The sequence below is a fragment of the Tamandua tetradactyla genome, chromosome 3 (genome assembly GCF_023851605.1).
Source record: "Tamandua tetradactyla isolate mTamTet1 chromosome 3, mTamTet1.pri, whole genome shotgun sequence".
NCBI lineage: Eukaryota > Metazoa > Chordata > Mammalia > Pilosa > Myrmecophagidae > Tamandua > Tamandua tetradactyla.
In genome coordinates this window covers 65,254,614-65,281,100 of record NC_135329.1, presented here as the reverse complement: position 1 = coordinate 65,281,100, position 26,487 = coordinate 65,254,614, and the positions used below count along the sequence as shown (strand labels likewise).

General features: G+C 37.4%; 1 pseudogene; it reads right to left on the bottom strand.

Annotated features, from left to right (window-relative positions):
* Window positions 1-17,934: 17,934 nt before the first annotated feature.
* Window positions 17,935-25,448, bottom strand: LOC143676733 (putative cytosolic iron-sulfur protein assembly protein CIAO1 homolog; annotated as a pseudogene).
* Window positions 25,449-26,487: the final 1,039 nt, after the last annotated feature.

Sequence of the window (26,487 nt, the reverse complement as noted above, 5' to 3'; positions counted from 1 at the left end):
TAACTTTCCACTGAGGTTCTTTCTTACGTGGGAAAGCACAGAATGGTCTCTGCTGGCTTTCTCTCCAGGCCCCTGGGTTCCAACAACTTTCCCCGGGGTGACTTCTTTCTGTACCTCCAAAGGTCTGGGCTGAGCTGCAGGTGCTGAGATGAGGAATGCCGAGCTGATTCTTTTTTGATTGTAGGAGGGGCCAGATGCAGCAATTTATACTTCACCTTAGAAAGAATATCTCGACATGTCCCACACCACTGGACACTAGAAATTTCACTGAGGTGGAAGGCCCCTGTATTTTTGTTGTATTTATCTCCCATCCTCTGACACGCAAATGCCTTACTAGTAATTCTAGAGTAGTTGCTACTTCTTGCTCACTAGGTCCAATCAACATGATATCATCAATATAATGGACCAGTGTGATGTCTTGTGGGAGGCAGAAACAATCAAGTTCTCTGCAGACAAGATTATGACATAGGGCTGGAGAGTTGATATACCCCTGAGGTAGGACAGTGAAAGTATATTGCTGACCTTGCCAGCTGAAAGCAAACTGTTTCTGGTGGTCCTTACTAATAGCTATTGAGAAAAAAGCATTTGGTAGATCAATAGCTGCATACCAGGTACCAGGGGATGTATTGATTTGCTCAAGCAATGATACTAAATCTGGAACAGCAGCTGCAATTGGAGTTACCACCTGGTTGAGCTTACAATAATCCACTGTCATCTTCCAAGACCCATCTGTTTTCTGCAGAGGCTAAATAGGAGAGTTGAATGGGGATGTGGTGGGAATCACCACCCCTGCATCTTTCAAGTCCTTAAGAGTGGCAGTAATCTCTGCAATCCCTCCAGGAATATGGTATTGCCTCTGATTTACTATTTTGCTCAGTAAGGGCAATTCTAGTGGCTTCCACTTGGCCATAATAGCCCTCACTGCACGAGTTAGAGAGCCAATGTGGGGATTCTGCCAGTTGCTCAGCATGTCTATACCAATTATCCATTCTGGAACTGGGGAAATAGCTACAGGATGGGTCCGGGGGCCCACTGGATCCACTGTGAGACAGACCTGAGCTAAAACTCCATTGATCACCTGGCCTCCATAAGCCCCCACTCTGACTGGTGGTTCAGAGTGACGTGTTGGGTCCCCTGGAATTAATGTCACTTCTGAACCAGTGTCTAATAATCCCCAAAATATCTGATCATTTCCTTTTCCCCAATGCATAGGTACCCTGGTAAAAGGCCGTTGGTCTCCTTGGGGAAGGCTTGGGGGAAGATTAGCAGTATAAATTTGTGGCAGTGTAACAGGTTTCTCCCCCAAAGGGACCTGGCCTTCCCTTCATTCGAGGGGCTCAGGGTCTGTAAACTGTTTCAAGTCTGGAAATTGATTAAAGGGCCGTGACTCTTTGTTTTTGTAATTCAGGTTAGACTTCTGTTCACTTGAGCTAGAACTCTTGTTTATACAGCTCAAACAAGAATTTAGTAAACTGCCCTTCTATTGTATTTCTAGGTACCCCTGATTTACTAGCCAATGACACAAATCTCTGAGTGTCATATAATTCTGACACCTGCTTTGAGTTTGCTGTCTCTTATAATAGCCACGTCTACCCTGTCTTTGGCGATTAAGTGCTGCCACCTGCTTCTGCCAACTCAGAATCCTGTCATCCCCATTGTGTTTAAGGATTCCAGCTCAGTAACAGCAGTTTCTACAGTAATATCTGACCTACAGAAAAGTGCAACCACAGAGCTCTGCAGGGATGAGGGTGCTAGTCTCACAAATTTATTTCTCACTGTTCTGGTAAAAGGTGCATCCTCTGGACATTCTTGGGGTGTAAGAGCAGGCTTTGCATGATAAATCCACTCTAACATTCCAATCTCTCTAAGCATCTGGATCCCCTCATCTACATTACAACAGGGCAGTTCTGGCATTCCAACCTCAGGTAATGTTGGCCACCTTTTGATCCATATTTCAACCAACCATCCAAACAAACTGTTAATACCTTTTCTAACTGCTTGAGCTATAACATTGAATGCAGAATCTCTGCTTAGTGGGCCCATATCAATAAATTCAGCCTGATGCAGCCTTATATTCCTCCCACCATTATCCCACACTCTTAAAATCCATTGCCACACACATTCCCCTGATTTCTGTCTATATAAATTGGAAAACTCACACAGTTCTTTTGGAGTATAACGTAACTCCTCATGTGTGATACTTTGTACCTCACCTTTAGGGGCCTGTTGGGACTTTACCCAGTTATAGGTCTAGAAGAAATGAGGGGTGGTGGGGGTGGGTCATGAAAAGAATTAGAAATATATTCCAAGCCATTTGCTTCAGGGCCTTCATTTGCAGTTTCATCTGGTGAAACAGGATTAATAACCCTAGGGCTAATCCCTTCAGGAGGAGGTTGGGTGGCCAATTCCTCAAGGCAGGCTGGAGGTGGGGCAGTTATGTCCTCAGGGCAGACTATTACAGGGTTATCTAGAGAAGACTCAGCATGGCCTAGGGTTTCAACCTCACCTCCGACAGCAATAGCAATCCATACATCACCATCCCATTTTCCAGGGTCCCACTCCTTTCCAATCAATGCCCTCACTTTAACGGCAGACACTATACAAGACTGAGATTTCAGTTTATGTTGTAAAGTTGCTACTCTAACAATAAGATTCTGAGTCTGATTTTCAGAGATCTCAAGTCTACAGATACAGGAAATAAGGTTTTCCTTCAGGATACACATAGAAATGTCTACATCTTTCAGACGGCACTTAAGCTTCTCATTTGAAGCCTTAAGCCCATCCCTTTCACCCCTTAATGTAGCCAGTGTATCTAACAACAACCAACCAACATCTCTATACCTCTTATTTTTACAAAACTCTGTAAAGGTGTCAAAAACATTATCCCCCAGAGCCTGACTTCATACAAGCGAAGCATTAGGAGAATTGAATGATGCTATTTTGACTATCTCTTTTGCCAACTCACTCCATGGATTGGGAGTGTCATTCTGATTATGGGAATCAGAATCCTTAGTGTCTCTGAGTCCAGTTAGAGTGGAAAACCATTCATAAAAAACCATTTTAAGATTCTGTTGCTTAATAACCACTCCTGGTACCAAGATGTAGTAGTTAGGGTTATCTAGAGAAACAGAATCAACAGAGAACACTTGTAAATATAAAATTTATAAAAGTGTCTCATGTGACCGCAGGAATGCAGAGTTCAAAATTCGCAGGACAGGCTGTGAAGCCAACGACTCTGATGGAGGGTCTGGATGAACTCCACAGGAGAGGCTTACCAGCTGAAGCAGGAATGGAACCTGTCTCCCCTGAATCCTCCTTAAAAGGCTTCCTGTGATTAGATGAAGCATCACTCATTGTAGAAGACACTCCCCTTTGGCTGATTACATATGGAATCAGCTGTGGATGCAGCTGACCTGATCATGATCTAGTTCTATGAAATGTCCTCATTTCAACAGACAGGCCAGCACTTGCCCAACCAGATAAACAGGTACCACAACTTGGCCAAGTTGACACATGTCCCTGACCATGACAATCCTTATTTATCTTTCTCATCCTACTGCATGAAGTAGAAAAACTAGAATACTGTTAAATACTAATAGTCAGAGAGTACATCTTTATTTGTTCAGAACTTTACTATAAATGACTCCAGTGTTTCATTATAAGGAAAATATTAACTTTTTCATTTTTACAATCATATTAAGGAAATAGTCTCCCATATTAGTTTTGTATTGCTGTCTAGCAAATTACCACAAATATGTGGCTTTAAATAACATGAAGTTATTCTCTGAGTTTCTGTGGGTTAGGAATTGGGCAAGGTTTGGGTGGATTCTCTGTTCAAGGCAATTCACCAAGAAGAAATAACAAACATAAATATTTATTTATGTTCTCAAGATGTTCCAAACTATATTAGGCAAGCACTGGCAAAACTGAAGGAAGCAATAGACATCTCTACAATAACAGGGGGAGACTTCAACGCACTGCTGTCTTCTATAGACAACATCTAGGCAGAGGATCAATAAGGAAATAGAGAACCTAAATAATATGATAACTGAATTAGACTAACAAACATACATAAATTGTTGCACCCAAAACCAGCAAGATATACATATGTCTGATTTGTTCATGGAACATTTTGCAGGATAGGCCATACACTGGGGCACAAAACACGTCTTAATAACTTTTAAAATATTGAAATTATACAAAGCAATTTCTCCGATCATAATGGAATGAAGCTAGGAAATCCATAGTCCAAAAATTGCACAGAAATTTCACAAATATGTGGAGGTTAAACAGCACACTCTTGATAAATCAGTGGGCCAAAGAAGAAATTGCAAGGGAAATCACAAAACACTTATGGGATGCAGCAAAATGGTGCTGAGATGGAAATCTATAACCATAAATGCCCACTTTCAAAAGGAAAAGCTACAACCAAAGATCTAACTAAACAAACGAAGAAATTAGAGAAAGAGCAGCAAACAGATCCCAAAGCACGCAGAAGGAAAGAAGTAAAATTTAAAGTGCAAATACAATACCTGAAGAACAACAAAAACAAAAGAGAAAATCAATAAGGTCAGAACTTGGTTCTTTGAGAAGTTCAGTAAGATTAACCCTTAACTAGAATGAAATGAAAAAGAGAAAAGATGCAAATAAGTAAAATCAGAGATGAGAGGGGATCATTGATACAGAACCCAAAGAAATAAAAATGATCATAAGGGGATACTATGAACAACTTTATATCAACAAACTAGACAGCTTAGATGAAATGGGCAATTTCTTAGAAATACACAGAAAAACTTATACTAACTCAAGATGTAATAAAAGCCCTCAAGAAGCCAATCACCAGTAAAAAGATAAAATCAGTTATCAAAAACCTCCCAACAAAGGAATTTGTAACTCCTAACAAATATTCCAAGAACAATTATCATTCCTGCTCAAACTCTTCCACAAAAAAAGAAAAGAAGAGGATGGTACAATTTGTAAGTCATTCTTTGAAGCCAATCTCACCCTACTTCCAAAGTCCAAATACAAGAAAAGAAAACTACAGACCAATCTCTTTAATGGATTTAAATGCAAAAATTCTCAGCAAAATACTTGTAACTCATATCCAATGGCACATTAAAAGAATTATACGCCACAATCAAGTGTGTTTATTCTAGGTATTCAAGAGTAGTTCAAAGCAAGAAAATCAGTGTAGCAAATTAAAAGGCCACATTATCATATCGATTGACATAGAAAAGGCATTTGAAATTATTCACCATCCTTTCTTGGTAAAAACACTTCAAAGAGTAGGAAGGGAAACATCCTAAACACGATAAAAGGCATATAAAGCAAATATTGTAGTCAGTGCGATAGATGGAAATCTTTCCCTCTGAGATCAGGAATGAGACAGGGATGCCCACCATCACCACTGTTATTCAACATTGTGATAGAAGTTTTAGCTAGAGCAATTAGGCAAGAAAAAGAAATAAAAGACATCCACATTGGAAAGGAAGAAGTAAAACTCTCATTATTTGCAGATTACATGATCCTATATTTGAAAAATCTTGAAAATTGACAAAGGTATTGGAGTTAATAAACAAATATAAGATCAATGCACAAAATTCAGTTGTGTTTTGATACACTAGTAATGAGCTACCTGAGAAGGTAATTAAGAATAAAATTACATTCAAAATAGCAAATAAAAGAATCAATTATCTAAGAATAAATGTAACCAAAGATAAGAAGGACCTGTACTACAAAACATGTTTTAAAAAAGTCAAAGACATACATAAATGGAAGGACATAACTTGTTCAAGATTGGAAGGCTAAATGTCATTAAGAGGTCCATTCTACCCAAACTGATCTAAAGATTCAATGCAATACCAATGAAACTTTCAACAGTTTACTTTGCAAAAATAGGAAAGCTAATTGTCAAACTTATTTGGAATGGTAAGGGGCCCCAAATAGCCAAAAATATCTTGAAAAAGAAAAACGACTTGGAAGGAGTAATGCTTCCTGTCTTTAAAGCATAGTATAAAGCCAAAGTGGTAAAAACAGCATGGTACTGGCGTAACGATAGACATATTCATCATTGAAATCGAACTGAGAGTTCAGATATAGACCCTCAGATCTATGATTACTAGGTTTTGACAAGGATCACATACCCACTAACCTGGGACAGAAGAGTTTCTCCAATAAACTATGTTGGGAGAATGGGCTATCCATAACCAGAAGAACAAAAGAATACTCCTTTTACCTTATTCAAAAATTCTTTCAAATGAATTAAACCTGTATATAAGAGCCAGTACCACATAACTTGTTGAAAAATATATAGGGAAACATCTTCAACTCTAGTGATAGAACTAGTTTCCTAGACATTAAACCCGAAGCACAAGCAACAAAGGAAAGGATAAATAAATGGGAATTCCTGAAAATTGAATACTTCTGGCATTTAAAGGACTTTATCAAAAGAGTGAAAAGGCAGCCAACTCAATGGGAGAAAATATTTGTAAACCATATATCTGATAAGGATTTCTATCCCGAATGTATAAAGAAAGCCTATAACTCAACAATAAAAAGATGAACAGCCCAATTATGTAATAGGCAAAAGACATGAGGAGATGTATTTTCAAAGAAGAAGTACACATGGCTAAAAAAAAAGCAAATAAAAAGATACTTAGCCTGACAAGCTATTAGGGAAATGCAAATCAAAAGCACAACCAGGTATAATCTCACATCTGCTGAAATAGCTGCTATTAAAAAACTAGAAATCTACAAGTTTTGGAGAGGCTGTGGTGAAATAGGAACTTGTATTCACTGCTGGTGGCAATGTGAAATGGTACAGCCACTGTGGAATTGGTTTGGCCATTCCTCAGAAAGCTAAGTTACCTTACCACCCAGCAATCCCACTGCTCAGGATCCACCTGGAAGAGCTGAAAGCAGGGGTGCAAACAGACATTTGCACACTGATACTCATAGTGGCATTATTCACAATAGCCAAAAGATGAAAATAACCCAAATGTCTATCAACGGATGAATGGATAAACAAAAGTGGTACCTACGTATAACGGAATATTCAGCAGGGAGAAGTGATGAAGTCCCTGAAGCACATGATAGCATGGGTGATTCTTAGGGACATTATGTTAAATAAAAACATTAGACAGAAAATGACATATATTGTATGACCTCACGCATATGAACTAATTATAATATGTAAACTAATAGACATAAGTTATAGAATGTAGGTTACCAGGATATAGAATTTAGCTAAAGAATGGGGAGCAGTTGCTTAATTCGTGCAGAACGTTTTACTAGGTTAGGCTTAAACATTTGGGAATGGATAGAGGTGATTCTAGCATGTTATTGTGAGAATAGTTAATAGTGTGTGGATGGAGTGCAAAGGGAAGTTTAGAGGCATGTATGTCACCAGAAGGAAAGGTCGAGGTTAAAACAGAAATGTATGACACAGTGAATCTTGTCGTGTACTATAACTGTGATTAAATGGAAAAATATTTTTAAATATTTCAAGTTCTTCTTCGGACTAGAACAAACATATGACAGGATTACAAGGAGTTAATAATTGAGGAGATATGAGGAAAATGTACCTACCATCAACTGTGGACTGGAGTTAACAGTAATATTTTAATCTCTTTCATCAATAATAACAAATGCACCACACCAACACTATGGGTCAACAATATGAGGAGTAAGGTATATGGGAGGATTAATTTAATTTTTAAAATATATTTAATTTTTGTTTCCTTTCTGGAGTAAAGAAAATATTCTAAAATTGATCATGGGAATGTATACTAACTCTTTGCTGATACTGTAAGCTATAGATTGAATACTTTGTATGGTTTGTATGGTATGCGAATATAACTCAAACCTTCAAAAAAATCAGTGGCTGCTTATATTTTAGATCTTATCACAATGATTATACTTAGAACATGAGCAAGGATTGGAATTTACTACTGAAGTAATTTTATTTTCAAAATATCATGAATGTTGGATGGCTTTTGTCTCAATCTCACTCCATTAACATGCTATAAACTATTGAATGATTTAAAATAATTGCAAACATTTTTGTTTGTGCAAGACACTGCACACGAAGGCTCCGGTTCTCTAATGAGAAACTGACGTGGTTTGAGTCATGAAGAAATGGCATGTGGACTGACCCACCACTTTGCCTTGAAATCCATGGTGCTGGGAATTAAGCCATCCCAGTCCTCTTTAGCAAATGAATATGATTGCTGAATCATTAATTTGATATTTTTTTTAGTCTCCAGTATCTTAGAGCAGCTAGAAGTAAAAGTCTAAAATAGTGGAATTGTAACCCATACCAAACTCTGAAATCTGCTCTCCAACTAATTGTTGTGCTGTGCTTTAAGATGTATTGCTTTTTGTATATATGGTATTTTTCACAAAAAAAGAAAAAAAGCGAATTGTGATGATAAAAAAAATATTTATTCTTTCTAGCCTCCTATATTCTGAAGCAGCTCGAAGGAAAAATCTGAGAGAATCGTATGGTAGCCTATGACAAACTCTGGGATCTGTTAATATCTAGTGTCCTTTGTTGTCACTTAGCATCTATTTTGTATGATATTAGTATAGCTAGCCCAGCTTTTTCTCTTTTATTGCTTGCATGGGATAGCTTTTTCCACCCATTCACTTTGTATTTGTATCTTTGGACTCAAAATAAGTCTTTTGTGAACATCATGTAGATGGACCAAATATTTTTTTAATCCATTCTGCCAATCTGTGTCTTTAATTGGGGACTTTAATCCATTAACATGCAATGTTATTACTGTAAAAGCCATCCTTACTTCAGATCTATTATTTTTCTTTCTTTATATGCTTTTAGTTACACTTTCTGTAAGTCATCATGTCTACACTCTCCTCCAAATCTCTCCTAACTTTTATTTTTCAGCCACCAGAACTCCCTTTTATTTTTTTTTCAGGGAAGGTCACTTGTTAACAAATACTGTCAGCTTTTATCTGTGACTATTTTGAACTCATCCTCATTTTTGAAGGACAGCTTTGCTGAATAGAGAATTCTTGGTTGGCAATTTTTCTCTTTCAGAATCTTAATCATACCATACCACTGCCTTGTCACTTCCATGGTGCCTGATGAGTAGACAGTGCTTAGCCTTATGTGGCTTCCCTTGTTTGTGGTGAATCAATTTTCTTTTGCTGCTTTCAGAATTCTCTCTTCTAAAGCATCTGACAGTCTTATTAGTACTTCTATTGGAGTGGGTCTGTTCAGATTTATTTTGTTTGAAATACATTGGGCTTCTTTTATTTGCGCATTTATGTCTTTTATAAGGGGTGGGAAATTTTCTGCAATTATACCCTCAAATATTCTTCCTAGTCCTTTTACTCTTCTTACATGTGTGTGGTTCACATTGTCCATCATTTCCCTGAGATCCCGTACAAGTTTTTCCATTTTTCTCCATTTCTTCTTTTGTGTATTCTTCTTAGTGAATTGCCCCTTTTATTAATTGAGAACTTGTGTTCTCAAGTCCACTGTTTCTTTCTTCTGTCTCTTACATCTGGTATATTTCTATAGCATACTTTTAAAATTTCACCTATGGCACCTTTCATTTCCAAAAGAGCTGCCATTTTAAAATTTATTGTTTCAAATCCCTTTTTTATGCTCTTTTAGTGTTTTCTGGATCTCCTTTATCTCTTTATTTCATTGCAGTCACTTAGGAAATTTGTTTGAACATCTTTGATTAGATTTTCCAAATTCTGTGTCTCCACTGACTTTTTTTATTTGTTTGCTTGGCAATATCTTCTTATTTCTTGATGTGCTTTGTGATTCTTTGCTGGTTCCTGGGAATTTGATTATTTTGAAAAGATTATGTCGAAAGTTGGTTTCCCTCCCTTATCTAGATTTTGTTGTTGCTTTGGTTTGCACTGAAAGTTTTCTTTGGCACTTAGCTTGTCCCAGTGAAACCACGACCATTGTTCCATGCATGGGTTGCAATCCCTTTCAGAAGATGCTCAGAGGATGGGCAGAAAAAGCAGCTTTCCAGATTGCTTTTTCCCAATTTTGCCAGCAGATGGTGCGCCTGGACTACCCATTTCCTCACAAACACTCCTCTATGCAACCACAGCAGCCAGTTGGGCATTATTCAGTGCAAGTCAGGGTCTGCTTCAAGGCTGCAGGACCCAGAGGGTCATGATGTCCAGCCAAATGTTAGCTCAGGAGTGCATAGTCTCACTCTATTCCCAAGGGGAGGGCCTCCTTGCTTCTCCCAGGTCCAGTCATGCCTGGATCTGCTGGCCTTGGCAGTAGGAGACAGCAGTAGCAGATGATATTGTGCACCGGTGTGAAGACTCTGCTTGTGGGTACAATGAAGGAGGTGCTTCTGAGACTCCTACGTGGAAAGGCTCAATGCTGTGGGCTAACTTCATCAGCCAGCAGTCAATCTAGGATTATGCTGCTTATCACAGCCAGCAAGACCCAAGTCAATACACAGCCACTGGCCTTAATGGTGGGTGCATTTCAGTTCACACTCCCCTATTTCTCAGTCATAGTTTCTCTGCTTTATTCATTGAGTTCTTCCTTATATTTTGCAATGGTCCTTTTCTGGTCGCCCAAGCCCTGGGACTCCTGCTTTGGATAGTTTCTGCCTGTCCTTAGTTGTTTTTGGTGTAAGAGTGAGCTCTACCTATCCTTATTCTGGTATATTTCTACAGTCTCTGCATGCAGTTCTCTTTTTATTAACATTTTGCATTTGTGTGATCCAGCTTTACAGTTGATGAAGCAATACTGATGGAATTTTATCAACTAAATTTATGGACTTAACTCTTTGTGTTGTATCATTCTATGGGCTTTGAAAAATGCCTTATGTCTTGTATCCATTATAGTATCTTACAAAATAGTTCCACTCACCTAAAAAATGCCAAGTGCTTCATCAATTTATCCTTCCCTCCCTCCCCCTGAAACCATAGCAACCACTGAACTTTTTATGATTCCATAGTCCCCTTCCAGAATGCCATGTACTTGGAATTAGTATGCAGGCTTTTTTAGAGTAATTTCTTTCACTTAGCCATATGAATTTAATGTTTCTCCATGTTTTTCATATATTGATAGCTCATATCTTTTGATTGCTTTCTATGAGAAAACATTTTAATTGAACATTAGGGGAAAAAAGAACACTTTTGGAAAATGTACAGAAAAAGTTAAGGTTGAAACAGTTGTAAAATGGAATCTCAAGGAATCTAAAAGAAAGATATCTTCAGTCCACATTTTTTTCTTTTTTCTTTTTCTTTTTTATTAATTTTTAAATTAAAAAATATAACAACAAAAAAGCAAACATTCTTAACTTATGATCATTCCGTTCTACATATATAATCAGTAATTGACAATATCATCACATAGTTCATATTCATTATCATGATCATTTCTTAGAACATTTGCATCAATTGAGAAAAAGAAATAAAAAGACAACAGAAAAAAATTCATATATACCATATCCCTTACCCCTCCCTTTCATTGATCACTAGCATTTCAATCTAAATTTATTTTGACGTTTGTTCCCCCTATTATTTATTTTTATTCCATATGTTCTACTCGTCTGTTGATAAGGTAGATAAAAGGAGCATCAGACACAAGGTTTTTCACAATCACACAGTCACATTGTGAAAGATATATCATTATACAATCATCTTCAAGAAACATGGCTACTGGAACACAGCTCTACATTTTCAGGCAGTTCCCTCCAGCCTCTCCATTACATCTTGGATAACAAGGTGATATCTACTTAATGCGTTAGAATAACCTCCAGGATAACCTCTCCACTCTGTTTGGAATCTCTCAGCCATTGACACTTTATTTTATCTTATTTTGCTCTTCCCTTCAGTCCACATTGACTTACTCAGGTTCCTTCTCTGACTTCCCATCCCAGTACACATGGAAATGACAGAGGCCGAGGTGTGGACGTCGAGGACCACTCTGGGAGGGAGAATCCAATAGGTTGGGGGTTCTACTCTGGCTGTTTCTTGTTATTCTATTTCTTAGTGTCAATTTCATCTCTGACTACCTCCAAAGGGTGTGAGTAGTCTATGACAGTTGGCTCAGTGAAAATGCCATCTTATATCATGCCCTCTTGGGCCACGTGGTGGACTTGGGTTAGTGATCTCCTAGCCCAGCTCCCCAAGGATCACAGAGGGGCCCAGCTGGCCATGGTCTCATCTGCCCCTGCAATTATGCTGCTTTTCCCACAGCAAGGCTCTGGGTTTTTCACTGCAGAGATATTACAGTGCTTTCAGGGAGATGGTGGAATCACAGGAGGTGCTGTGCCCCATCCCAGGAAAACAGACCCCTATTTTGCTGATGGCAAACGAGCAGATATATGCAGCTTAGATCCCTCCTCATGGATGGGGACGTCAAACAGCTCCACCTAAGGAGTGAACCTTTTGTCCTTCTGCTCTGCTGAACCCAATCGTCAGTAGCCACTGAACCCCCAGGGAAAGATGTGAGTCTGGGGTCCATGGCTAGCATATGTTTGGCTCCATAGGCCACGTCTTGCGCAACCACATTTGGGACTGGAAAAATCTTTTGACTTCTTGATGAAGATGACCACTCACCAGAGAACCAGTTCACAGTCCCTCTTTATCAGCTGCACCCATATGATGACCTTCCTATCGATGTTGTGTCCCAGCCAGCCATATTCAGGACCCCCATAGGAATAGATCATTACTTTGCAGTCCATCATCATATTGAATTGAGCTCCATAAGCCATTTTGGTAAATGGCTTGCCATTGTACATTATCTGTGCAGACTGACAACCACATCTGTCTGATTGCTAAGGCCCACCGAGCTGCCTCATCTCCTCTGAAAATGCAAATGCAGAGCCTGTGCCTGTCAAGGCCAAGATGCGGTTCCAAAATGTGGCTGAAGCCATCCATGAAGAGGGCTTTGAGAGCTTCAGCTCACTTGGTGTCAACATGACCCAGCTTCTCCTTCACATTTGGACCCCAGCTCCACAGCTGAATATAGTGAGGTGTCTGTGGAAAGCACAGGCACTCCAAACCATGGTCCTTTGGCATCCATAACTATGGGACCCCACATGTTCTGACTAAGATTTTAATACACAGTTTGCTGTTTCAGCACTTCTTTCCAACCAATGAAGTCATGGTTGGTTGCCCTAAATAACAAAACTGCTCGTTGCACTTAGGCCCTTCAAGTTTGGACAGGCTCCTTGTGCTCAGGCTCAGTGATGGTCATGGCCAAGCCATCCGCTTTGTCCTGCCAGGGGCCCCATCGAGCTCTAGGACACCCTCATCACCTCTGAAGCCAGCTCTGCTTCTTCTGCAGCACTTGAACTGAGATTACATGACCACTTGGCTACTGTGCTTCCTGGGCTGGCATTGGCCATGCTATTCCCAAGCTAGTCTTCTCCCAGATCACTGCCACCACCATCTTTCTGGGCATGGATACAGCTGGTTGAAGTGATGAGAAACAGAGAAAAAAAGGAAGAAGAGCTCCTAAAAGATTAGCTGAAGTGCCATTTTTTTCAAACCTTGATCACTGACACTCCATTGTAAGGATGCACCACACATTGTTAATCCATGCACCTGTTGAAGGGCATATCAGTTACTTCCAACTGTCGGCAGTTATGACTAAAGCTGCTAAAATCGTTCTTGTTCAGGTAAAGCATAGGAGCCAAGTGCTGGAGAGTGTGGCAAACCTATGTTTAAGAAGACAATCTTTCAAAGTGGCTGTACCATTTTGCATTCCCACCAATGAATAATAGTTCCTATTGCACCATATCCTTGTCAGCATTTGGATATGTCAGCTGATGGGATTTCAAATAAGTATGTAGTGGCATATCATTCCTTAAAAATTTCATAATGACATATGATGAGAATTTTTTCATATGCTTGTCATCTGTATATTATGTTGGTTAAGTGTCTTTTCAGACCTTTCCCCCAGTTTTTAGTTAGGTGTTTATTTTCTTATTGTTGAGATATAAGGGTTCCTTGCACATTTTGGATACAAATCCTTTATCAGATATGTGTTTTCTGCAAGTCTGTAGCTTTTATTTCCATTTCCTTTAAAGTGTCTGCAGAACAGAACTTTTTATTTATTTTAATGGTGTCCAGCTTATCATTTTTTTCCTTCACAAATCATGGTGTTATGTATAAAAATTTTAAATTACTCATTCAATCTCTCTTTATAGTTCTGTTCTGATTTTCTCTTTCATCTTGAGTCAGTTTTGGTAGTTTGTATGCTTCTAGAAAATTGTCTATTTTATCTAAGTTATCGAGTTGTTGGAATACAATTGCTTATATTATTCTTTTATAATATTTTCATTTCTCTGTTGTAATGAAATCTGTGTCAATGCCCCCACTTTCATTAGTGATTTTAGCAATTTGAGTCTTATCTCTTCTGTTTTTAGTTAGTCTAGTTGAAGGATGATCAATGTTACTGAGGTATTCCATGAATTAAATTTGATTATCTTAAATCTGTATATTTTTCTATTCTCATTTTGTCTATCTTCACTCCAATAATCACTTCTTAGTTTTGCTACCTTTGAGTTTAGTTTAATCTTTTTCTAGATCCTTAAGTTGTGAAGTTAGTTTGATTAGAAATCATTCTTTTTATCATTAATCTAGACATTTTCATGTATGAATTTCTCTCTGTGCACTGTTTTCCCTGATTCCCATAGGTTTGCTACATTTTGTCACTTTTATTTGTGTCAAAATATTTTCTGATTTTTCTTGAAATATGTTCTTTGACTCCTTCATAGTTTATAAGTATACTTTGAAAAATTTCATGTATTTGTAAATTTTCCAATTTTCCTTCTGTTATTAGTTTCTAGTTTCATTTCTTTCTTTTCAGAGGGGATACTTTGTATAATTTTAATCTTTTAAAATTTATTGAGATGCTTTGCATCCTAGCGTATGGTCTGTTTTCAAGAAGGATCCATGTGCACTTGAGAAGAGTTTGCATTTTAATGTACTTCATTCAAGTATTCAGTATATGCATGTTGGTCTATTTGGCTTATAATGTTTTTTTTTCAATTCTATATTTTCCCATTGATTTACTTTCTAGTAGATATTGATGTCTATTGCTATTATTGTAGAACTGTCTATTACTGCTTTCAATTCTGCAGTTATTGCTTCATATATTTGGGGCTTCTTTGCCTATGTGCATATATATTTATAATTCTTATGTATTCTGGATATCTTGATCTTTTGTCAATGTATAATAACTTTTTTCCTCTTGTAAGTATATTTATCTTAAACATCATTTTGTTTGACATTCCTGTAGTCACCCTAGCTCTCTTTTGGATCTTACTAGCCAGTATAGTAATTTTCCATTTTCTCACTCTCAACCTATTTGTGTTTTTGCGTCAAAGGTAAAGTCGCATCTAGATAGCATTAGTGTTGGATTATATTTTATATATTTTTTAACTTTCGCAGACATGTTTTTTAATAAAATAAAATTTATATATAATTAACAATAACGTTTCCAAACAAAATACACTGGAGAGGGTGGCATTTTACATTTTTGCAAATTTCTTTATTGTCTGCCTTAACAGAAGACAGATTCTTATAGATGCATCTACAATCTCCTTTAATGTTGAACTGAACTACAATTAAGAAATTATAACTTTATACAGATACATGTTTAGAAAACAGAGGAGCTTTAAAATAACCTTTACAGGTAACTGTGGATCGTCTTTGATACTCCAGGATGCCACAAGTTTTAGTTTCCTAAAGGTTAGTTTCATTGTGGAATCTGAAACATTACCAGTGAACTTTGGGTACCCTGTTACATTAACATCCATTGGTTTGTCTTGACTTTGAATGGGTCTCTTACCCATGAATGATTTTGTTACATGGATAGGTCATTTAGGAAATATTGGTTGACCGAATTAAGCAGATCTTCCAAATGTTGATACATTTTATTTCACAATAAATATTAATTTGGTTAATATTAATAAAATCTTTTCAGATATCTTTGAGTACCAAGAAGCTAGCCATCAGCTCAGGGTGACAAAACAATTTAAAAAAGAAATTCAAGTCTTCGCTTGAAATTTTTAATTATTGCCAACATCATCAGTGGTTTCCCTTGGACTGAAAGGTAAATTCAGTTCATTTCTGAGAATTTTGGCCAAATAATCAAATCTAAATACCCCAATTTTCTAGTCCTTTTAAATAAAAATGGCATGCTGTGACGAACACTGGCAACTTAGCTTGCAGCTTAAGTGCACACTTTCTTTTCCTTGAGACAGCCATCATACTTAAGTGTGCAGAAGTTGCATTATGCCTGCTTCATTTTGTCACAGACTAGACAGTTCTTCAAGGCCAAGGTTTAATACAATATACCTTACTGGTACTACAAAGGATCTTTTTTTCAGTGAAATTGACAATACTGTAACTGTGCACATGAGGAAGTAAAGACCGTGATACTGTGATGGCTAGGTTCTGGTGTCATCTCGACCAGGTGATGGTGCCCAGTTGTCTGCTCAGGCAGACACTGGCCTATCTGCTACTGCAAGGATATTTCATGGCTGGTTGATAAAGCAGAAGGCTGGCTTATTAAATCATCAGTCCACTGATTGCAACTGGGACCAGTTTCATCTGCAATCAGTCAAGGTCACATCTCCTGCAGATGACATAATCCAATTAGTTGGATTTGATCCAATTAGATGAGGACTTTTAAGGGAGGAGAGACAATTTTTACTGCTTCGTCAGCCAGCGAGCCTCTCCTTGGAGTTTTTCAAGACCCTTCATTGAAGTTGCTAGCTTCATAGCCTGCTGTATGGATTTTGAACTTTTCCATTCTCATGGTTGTGTGAGACATTTCTATAAATCTCATATTTACAGATATCTCCTGTTAGTTCTGTTTCTCTAGAGAACCCTGACTAACACAACTCCTAATATTGTGGGGCCATGGCTCAACTTGTATCAAGGTGCCAATGGTTGATGTAAAATCTCCTGAAAGTGCTGCAGAGGTCCCAGGGATCTGCAGACCACACTGAGAACCCTTTCCCCCAGGTACTCCAGTGTCATTTGAAAGTGTAAGAGCATGTATTCTATAGTGCACAAACTTGAGTGGAGGCTGTAGCTTGGCTGTAGCTTGGCACTCACTACTAAATGGGTAAAAAACCCATTTAGTAGTGAGTGCCAAGAGACAACTTAACAACTTAATCATGACAGAGGAACTGGTTGCTTATGGGGAGCCACTCAACCTGTTTATTTTTATCCTTCTATGAAGCATATTATGTATCTTTTCTTAGTTGAAACCACCATTAAATTTTAATGCCACAGATACACTAGGTATTTATGTACTGTGGCCCTTTAGGACCACAAACCATCATATCTAAGATTTCTTTTGTCCCACTCAAGAAACAAATTTCATCCTTATTGAGAACATATGGCCAATGATGGGCAAAAACTTTTCCTTTTAGGGTTCATGTCTTCCCCATTAACTTTGCATCATTTATCAGCTGCCATCACAGCACATGGGCTCAGAAGGTAGGTGAGGATTTCTAAGAAAAAACAGAGGTGTCCTGTACTCTTAAACCTATATTAAAAATCACTCTTTTCAATATACAAGGATTTATCCAGAAATAGGGAAGGCAGGAATGGTTTCAGAAAAAGATTCACAAGGGGATTCTTTTAAATTATGAATGCACTTATGTGTAAAACTTAAAATGTCAGACAAGCTCCTAGGAATACAACCTCCCCCCCACACATATAGTCACATCTCCAAGTTAACCCTGATTTATTCTCCCTGTGCCTTAAAGCAAGCAACATCTGGGGCAATATGAGAACAAATGTGCTGATGATCTAGAGCTCTTCACAAGGGAGCCTATATCAAAAGAGGAGGAAAGAGATAGCCAGGATAAAGAAAGATTAATGTTGACACTGCAGGCCAGAAAAGTCTTAAAATGTTTTTTGGGAAATCAGAGTTCTGCCCAAAGAAGAGATGGCTCAGAGAACTTCAGGTGGCTGGTACTTCCAGAAGGCCACCTCCTCATTGTCACTGCAGGAGACCAGGAACCCTGTGTCCTTGGGATTCCAGGTCACACAGTTGATACCTGGCAATGGGCCTGGGGCAAGTATACCCTCAGAAAGAAAGTGGGCTGCAGCTGATCTGGGCTGGGGTCCTCCTCAGAAACTCAGATGGTGTCATTTCCATTGACTGTGGTCAGATCCCCTGCCAGCTGACACCAAGCAACATCATAAATGTTCCTGGAGAGGACCTGGAGCTGGACAAACTGCGGATATATTTCCAGCTGAGATCAGAGCCACTGTGTGCAACCCCTTGCTTGTTACCTTGTAGTTACAAGATATGCACGTTATGGTCATGACTGCAAGATTCCAGGCACTGGCCACTGGCGTCAAAGATCAAGCTCCACACAGTGGATTTTTGGTCCTCAAGGTTGGCACAGCATACCAGTCATTTCCTCCTCTTGGTATAGCTTCCCTGTGTGCCAGAATCCAAAACCTCTCAGCATGGGCACCAGACCCCATGCTGGATGTCACGAGTATGGGAGTTGAGGACACTGACATATTCATACTCATCCTCTTCATCATCTTCCCAGACCCACACATGCTTTCCTTGGCTTCAGGCAGACAGAACATTGCAGATAAGGTCCAGGCCATTGATGTGACCTCAGTTTCATGACATGACCTCCCAGAGTGGTTATACACTCAAAGCCATCCTGGTTCTTCTTCTAAACATATTTGGTAACGTCAAAGCTGGCAGAAGCCAGGTAATTTCTGTAGTGATAACAGGCCAAATTCTGCTCAGCTTTCTGGTGGCCTTCAGAGCGGACAGATTTTCAGATCCTGCTGTCACTCTCAGTACCACAGATGTGGACTCAGCAGCCAACCTTACACGAGTCCAGCATTGTCCCTGCAGGATCCCAGGCCAGGAATCAGCTGTGGTCTAGGACATGGCTCAGCAGCTCCAGTGATTTTTTCAAGGTAGCCCAGTGCAGGGTGAAGACACGGTGGCAGAAATGGATTAAGACAACCATGAGTTCCCCACACCAGGCCCAGTAATGCACACCACAGCCACCTGAAACCACCAGACCATCCCACTTCCAACCCAATGTTTTTTCATTTCGTATTTTATTGGCATGGGCAGGCTCTGGGAATTGAACCCAGGTCTCTAGCATGGCAGGTGGGGATTCTGCCTGCTGAGCCACCATTGCACTGCCCTAATATTTTATTTTTAATCACTTCTGCCAAACTTGCCTCTTCTTTGTTGTGTTCCACACACTGGAGCTTTTGTATTTAAAACTTACTACTAAGATAGGACATTTGTGATTTGCTACCTGTTTTACGTATTTTGATGCTCATTTTCTCCATTTTACCTTTCTTTGTTTTAAATTTATTTTGCTTTACTTTGTTTAAATTTGCTTTACTTTTTTGTTTTAAATTTATTTTGATGTCCTTCTTATTTACTTTTATTTTTATCATAATTTCTTCATGATTATCCTGTGGATTCCATTCAGTACCTTAGATTAATAACAAATCAGGTTGGATTAAAACCAATTTAGCTGTAGGTATATACAAACACTCTGAATTTATTCATCTCCTCCCCTCACTTTTATGTGTTACTGTCACAAATTCCATCTTTATACTTAGGGTTCTGTTTAACATAGATTCATAAATATGGTTTCATGCATTTATCTTTTAAGCCAGTGTGAATAAGAAAGGAGTTACAAACCCAAAATAAAATAATACTGACATTTATGCATATCTATGTAGTTATCATTAGTGGTATGTGTATTTATTAATACATCTTGAGTTATTGCCTGGTGTCTTTTTATGTCACCTCCTGTTAGTAATTCTTGTAGGACAGGACTACTAACAATAAACTCATTCACCTTTTGCTTATCTGAAAATCTCTTAATTTCTCCTTCAATTTGTAGGATTTTTTTTGCCAGATATAGAATTCTTGGTTGACAGTTGCTTTTATCTTTCAGCATTGTGCATGTCATCCCATTTTTTATGTTACTATTGTGAAATAGGCTGCTAGTGTAATAAAGCATACCATGCCTATGATGTTTCACTTCTCAGTTGTTTTATTTAAGATTCTCTCTTTGACGGTATCCTTAGCCAGTTTGATTATAAAATATATTTTGGTGCTGATCTCTTTGAGTTAATCTTGCTTGAAAGATACTGAGCTCTTTGGAGTGTAGTTAGATAGATGTCTTTCATTAAATTTGGGAAGTCATGTTCATTACTTTTCTGCCCATATTCTGTCTGCATTTTTATTTCCTGATTTTGTTTTTTTTTTTTTTTTGGAATTCTTATGTGAATTTTTGTAGGCATAATGCTGTCACACAGGTCCCTTAGGATCTGCTTGTATTCCTACATTCATTTTTATTTTGCTCCTCACACTGGATAATATTAACTGAGTTGCTCAAAGTTTGCTGTTCCCTGTTTTTTTATTTTATTGTTTCACTTTCTTAATGGATATATATATATTCATTTTGTTGATACATTCAGTGGTGGATGGACACAGGGTTTTTCCATCTTTTGGCATTTGTGAGTAATACCATTATGACCATCAGCATGCAAAAGTCTTCTCATGTCCCTTCTTTCTGTTCTGAGTATTTTGTACCACATCTCCAACATTTGTAGTTTTCTATGATTTAATAGCGGCTATTTCAGTAGGTGTGAAATGATGTTTCATTGTGGTTTTGATTTGCATTTCCTTGATAGCTAGAAATGCTGAGTATCTATTCAGGTGCTTTTTAGCCTTTTATATTGCTCCTTTGGAAAAAATGCCTATTCAACTCTTTCTCCCATTTTTAATTGTGTTGTTTGTCTTCTTTTTACCTTATTACTTCATTTCATTTGTTTGATGTCATTATGTTTACTCTTGGTATATTTTGTTTTATTTTGCTTTGTTTTATTTTATTTCAAACTGTTTTTTGTTTCATTTAAAAATTTTATTTCAGCTTATTTTATTTATTTTCTTGTATTCATTTTATTTTATTCATATATTTTACTCATTTTGTTTGTTTTGCTTCATTTTATGTATTTTATTTTATTTATCAATTATATTTATTTATTTCCATTTTATTTTAATTTTCATTGTTTCCCTTTTGCTTCCTTTTTAGTTCTTTTTGTTAATAGCATCTCGTTTCATTTTTTCTTTTTGTTTCATTTTGTTTATTTCATGTATTTTATTAATTATTTTATTTTATTGGTATTAATTAATTTAGTTTTGTTTTAGTTTTTTCAATTTACTCATTTTGTTTGATTTACTATGCTTGTTTCTTTTATTTCATTGTTTCATTTTATTTTATTTTAGCTATTTCATTTCATTTATTTTATTTATTTCTTTTTAATCATTACATTTCATTATATTTCACTGTGTTTTATTTATATCCTGTTGCTTATTTCATTTTATTTTATCTATATTATTTATGTCATTTTCATTTTATTTTGGCTAATTAATTTAATTTATTTCTTTAATTTCATTTTTTCTTTTTTATTTGATTTTTCATTGCATCTTATTTCATTTTGTATTTTATTTCATTTTATTCCTTTTACTTATCTATTATTTTATATTATTTGTTATTATTATTCTATTATATTATTATTTTATCTTATTACTTCTATCAAATTATTCCAAGATATAATTAGAGAAAGCCTCAGGCATTCTCAATTGTCAGCAGGGCCCAGGCAATATTTCAGTTAAGAAAGAGTTGAGAGATGAACTAATGTGTCAAGTTTTGGAAATAATCCCTAAATGGTGTATATTGCCCCAAAAAAGGGGGTGTCAGGCCCAGCTTAAATAACAGCTCTGTCTCAGGAATTTAGGTCTGAGCTTCTGGAAAAACAGAAGCAACATCAGCCCACTTCTACCTCAGCCTTTTTCTCAACCACGTGCCTGGCAGGGAGAGGCCACTGAGAATTAAAGGCATCACACTACTTTATGCTGGGGGATATACGGGCTGAAAAGTGCCACTTGCTAGGCAGGACAGGAAAAGCACAGAGTTCAGAGGTTTCATAGGAATGTCTTATAACCTGATGTATCTCATCCTCAGGGAAACTGGTAACTGATTACACACTTCTCCTGAAACGCTGGCCTGTCTGGTCTGGAAAATTTGCTGAAGTCAATAATATCTAGGGATACCCTCTTAAAGAAAGCTTCCAAAAAAGACAGAGAAAGAACCAGGAAAACAATAGGTGAAAAACACTGACCAGCTAAATGTCAGAGGACTGGTATAATTTGAATTGAATGCCAAAGAACAGATAGAGAACAAAGCCAACCAACAAGAAGATCTTAGGTAACAGAGTGCAAATGACCTCCAGACCAAAGTAAATAAGGAATATATTGCCTAGACACCAAGAAAAAAATGACAAGCCATGCTAGAAAAATTGAAGATAAAGCCTAATCAAAGCAATAAACCAACATTTCAACTGGAACATAGGAGTTGACACAACTAATTAAGGATATTCAAATAGACATGCAAGTCACTTCAAAAATCAAATCGATGAATTGAGGGAAATATGGCAAAAGAGCTGAGGGATTTAAAGAAAACATCGGGTGAACATAAAGTAGAACTTGAAGGTTTGAAAAAACAAATGGCAGAACTTATGAGAATGAAAGGCATGATAGAAGAGATGAAAATACTGGAGACCTACAGCAGGAGATTTGAAGAGCAGAAGAAAGGATTAGTGTATGAGAGGACAGGACATAGGGAATCCTGCACACAAAAGAACAGATAGGGAAAGAATGGAAAAATTTGAGCTGGGTCTCAAGGAATTGTATGACAACATGAAGCACACAAATATACATGCTATTGGTATGCCAGAAGGAGAAGAGAAGGGAAAGGGGGCAGTAAGACTAACGGAGGAAACCATCACTTAAAATTTTCCACCTCTTATGAAAGACCTAAACTTATAGATCCAAGAAGTGCAGTGTACCCCAAAAAGAATACATCCAAATAGACAAACCCCTCTACACTTATTATGCACATTGTCAAATATCAAAGACAAGGAGAAAATTCTGAAAGTAGCAGGAGAAAAGCAATGCATCACATACAAGGGAAGCCCAGTGACTATGTGTGTATGTCTCAGCAAGAACCATGGAGTTGAGAAGGAAGTGGTATGATACATTTAAGATTTTGAAAGAGAAAAACTGCCAACCAAGAATTCTATATCCAACAAAATTGTCCTTCAAATATGAGGGGGAGTTTAAAATATTTTCAGCAGTCACTGACAAAGTTTGTAACTAAGAGTCCAGCTTTACAGGAAACTCTAAAGGGAGCATTAAAGGCAGATAAGAAAAAACAGGAGAGGGAGGTTTGGAGAAAAGTGTAGAAATAAAGATTTTCAGTCAAGGTAAAAATAGAAAAAAAGTTCAGATATGACATATAAAATCCAAAAGACAAAACGGTAGAGAGTATTGCCTTTACAATAAAAACATTAACTATTAATGGATTAAATCCCCAATAAAAAAGACATACACTGGCAGAATGGATTATAAAAAAACAGTACCATCTATATGCTCTCTACAAAAGACTAACTTTAGACCCAAGGACAAATACATATTGGAAGTAAAAAGTTGGGAAAAGGTATTTCATGCAAACAACAACCAGAAAAGAGTTGGGGTAGTTTTACTGACATCCAACAAATTAGATTTCAAATGTAAAACAAGGCTGACAAAAAAACAGAGAGAGAATGCAAATAAATAAAGTCAGAAATGGAAGAGGGGATTAATGATTGACCACCCTGAACCATCTGTAAACCAGGCCTGGGGTCTCTTTTCCTCAGTCAACTGATTGTAAGGAATGCCCCAAGAGGCCTCAATTCTTGGCTGGGAAAGAGAATGAATTGTGGAAGGAGAGGGGACCATGGGCATTTGGGCCACATCCTCATGTAACTGACTTGTGCTTTCAAGACCCCCTTGAACTCCATCATGTAAATACCATTTCCACTTTATGATAGAATGCTGCTGTGTGTGCCCAAGTTTCTGGATGGCAGGTGATATAACATCGAGTTTATGACAGGCAACTCAGGTCTTATGGTAACTTGGTATTCTATATTTAAGCATTCAGTCTCTACTAAGGCCCAGTAGCAGGCAAAAGCTGTTTCTTAAAAGGATAGGAGTTATCTGCAGAGGATGACAAGGCTTTATGCCAAATGCTAAGGACCTGCAGGGTGTGTCTCTATAGGGGCCTACTAACCCCAAACAGCATCCATTTTTGCCAGTGACACTTCTGGCAGCTTTGGATCCACCAGGTCATGTGGTCTAAGTGGCAGAGCAGCTTGTCCAGCAGCCTTGATCTGTTACTGAACCTACCCTTTTTCTGGTCCCCACTCAAAACTGCCAGCTTTTCTGGTCATTTGGTAAGTGGGCTGGAGTCACACATCCAAATGAGGAATATGTTATCTCCAAAACACGAAGAGGCCAACTAGGTATTGTGTTTCTTTTTTGGTCATAGAAGAGGCCACATGCAGCAGCTTATCCTTCCACTTTGAAGGGATACCTCTACATGCCCCACACCACTGGACACCAAAAAATTTCGCTGAAGAGGGAATTAGCCTGATTCCATGGTTTTGGTTACAAGTGTGTTGTGATTGGCAATCAATATTTTTGGTTGTCTTCAAGGTTTTCTTTTTTGCATTTCACCAGTATTGTAATACTATTGTTCTTCTCTCTCTCTTTCTTTGTGCTTCTCTCTGTCCCTCCCTCCTTGTGTGTGTGTGTGCAGGTGTGTAAGTGTGTCTGTGTATATTTAACATGCTTGTGGTTATATGAGATTCTTGAATCATTAATATATAGTCTATCACTAATTTTATAAAAATTGTTATCAATATTCGTTGAAGAGTTTCTTTCTCCCTCTTTTGTTCACTTTCTCCTTTTGGTATCCCAACTATATTCATATTAAACTGTGTGATATTGAATCAAGATTCCAGGATCTTACATTCTTTTTTCTTCAATTTTTATTTTTCACCTTGATTTTTCATTTTGAGTAACTTATGTTGAACTAAGTTCTCAATATGTTTTGACAGGTGCACTAAGTGTTCTGAAGAAGGCACTTTTCATTTTGCTTCTGTGTTGCTTTTTTGTATTGCTTGTATATGAATTTTATTTATTTTAATAATTCCAGTAATTCTGTTTATACTGCTTAGTTAAGTTTGCAGTCAGTCTACCTTTTCCTTTATTATTCAAAGTTATATTAATTTCTTCATTTTATTTTTTAGTTCTAGTTACTGGTCACACATAAAACTCATTTTAACAGTATGTCCATTAAGACCGAACTCATAGTCTTCTACTTTACCCCAAGATATTTCTTGAAAACTAAACATGTTGCATAAGACAGCGCACACTGATTTAGCATTTTATTATCTTTATCATTACTTTTTGTAATAAATCCTTTTTTCCTATTTGAATAGACTCACACCATACCTTCAACTAGATCTTTATTGTTGAGTCTTGTCAGAGATGATTTGAAGTTTATTTTGGCCATGCTACCGAGAGTTAAATTTTGCCTGCTCTCAGCCCCAGATATAACCATTTATAGGAATAATAAAAAGAAAAGGATCTGTCTGCACACTCTGCCCTTGGGAGCTTTACACTATTTTGCCTTGAACACATCTGGTCTTAAGAAATATTACAGATCTTTTAGTCATACCTTGTTTATTTATCCCTGCTTTGTTTGGGATATAGAGACAATTTTCTCCTTCCTGCTAGTTCTCCCAGATGAATTCCGCCCTCATGTTAATTTGATCATTGTCAATGTTCTGGAGGAGATTGTACTAAATGGGCATCCTCTGATCTTATGACTGAGTCTCACTGTTAGGAAGATATTGCAAACCTGGGTCAGCAGTGTCACCATCCATGTGTCCCTGTTCATTCTCTTCGCAGGTAGTTTTGGAGGAACAGGCATGAAAGGCATCTATTGTGTTGTTTTTCCCATTTCTTCCATTCTACATTCTATTAATTGTTGAAATCAATTAATTAATCAACAGTTGGTCCAGTTTTTCTTGCAGTTTGTTATTGGTGTAAGAATAAGAGGGGTTTTTTGTTCAGCTCCCAACATTTTCAAGCTGAGTGTCATTCTTCTTTCTAATATCCAGAAACTAGAAGCAATACAAGTGTATATCAGCAGGTGACTAGATAAAGGTATTGAGGTGCATGTACTCATTGGGATTCAATTCCAGCATTAGAATAATAAATACTTGTGACTCAGAACAGCATGGATGGATTACCACAAATTATATTAAGTGAAAATAATACTGCATGAATCGATTTATATAAATTCTAGAAGCTTCAAAATAACATAAAGAAGATTAGTAGTTCCTAGGGACAAGGTTGGTATATATAAAATGAGTGAAGGGGGGATTACAAAGGGACAAGAGCAAATGATAAAGTGTTGGATTTTTCACTATCCTGAGTGTGGTGCCGGCTGCATGGGGGCACACATATGTCAGTATTTGTTGAACTGTACACTTTAAATAAATGCATTTTATCATATGTCAGTTATTCCTCAGTGAAGCCATTAAAAA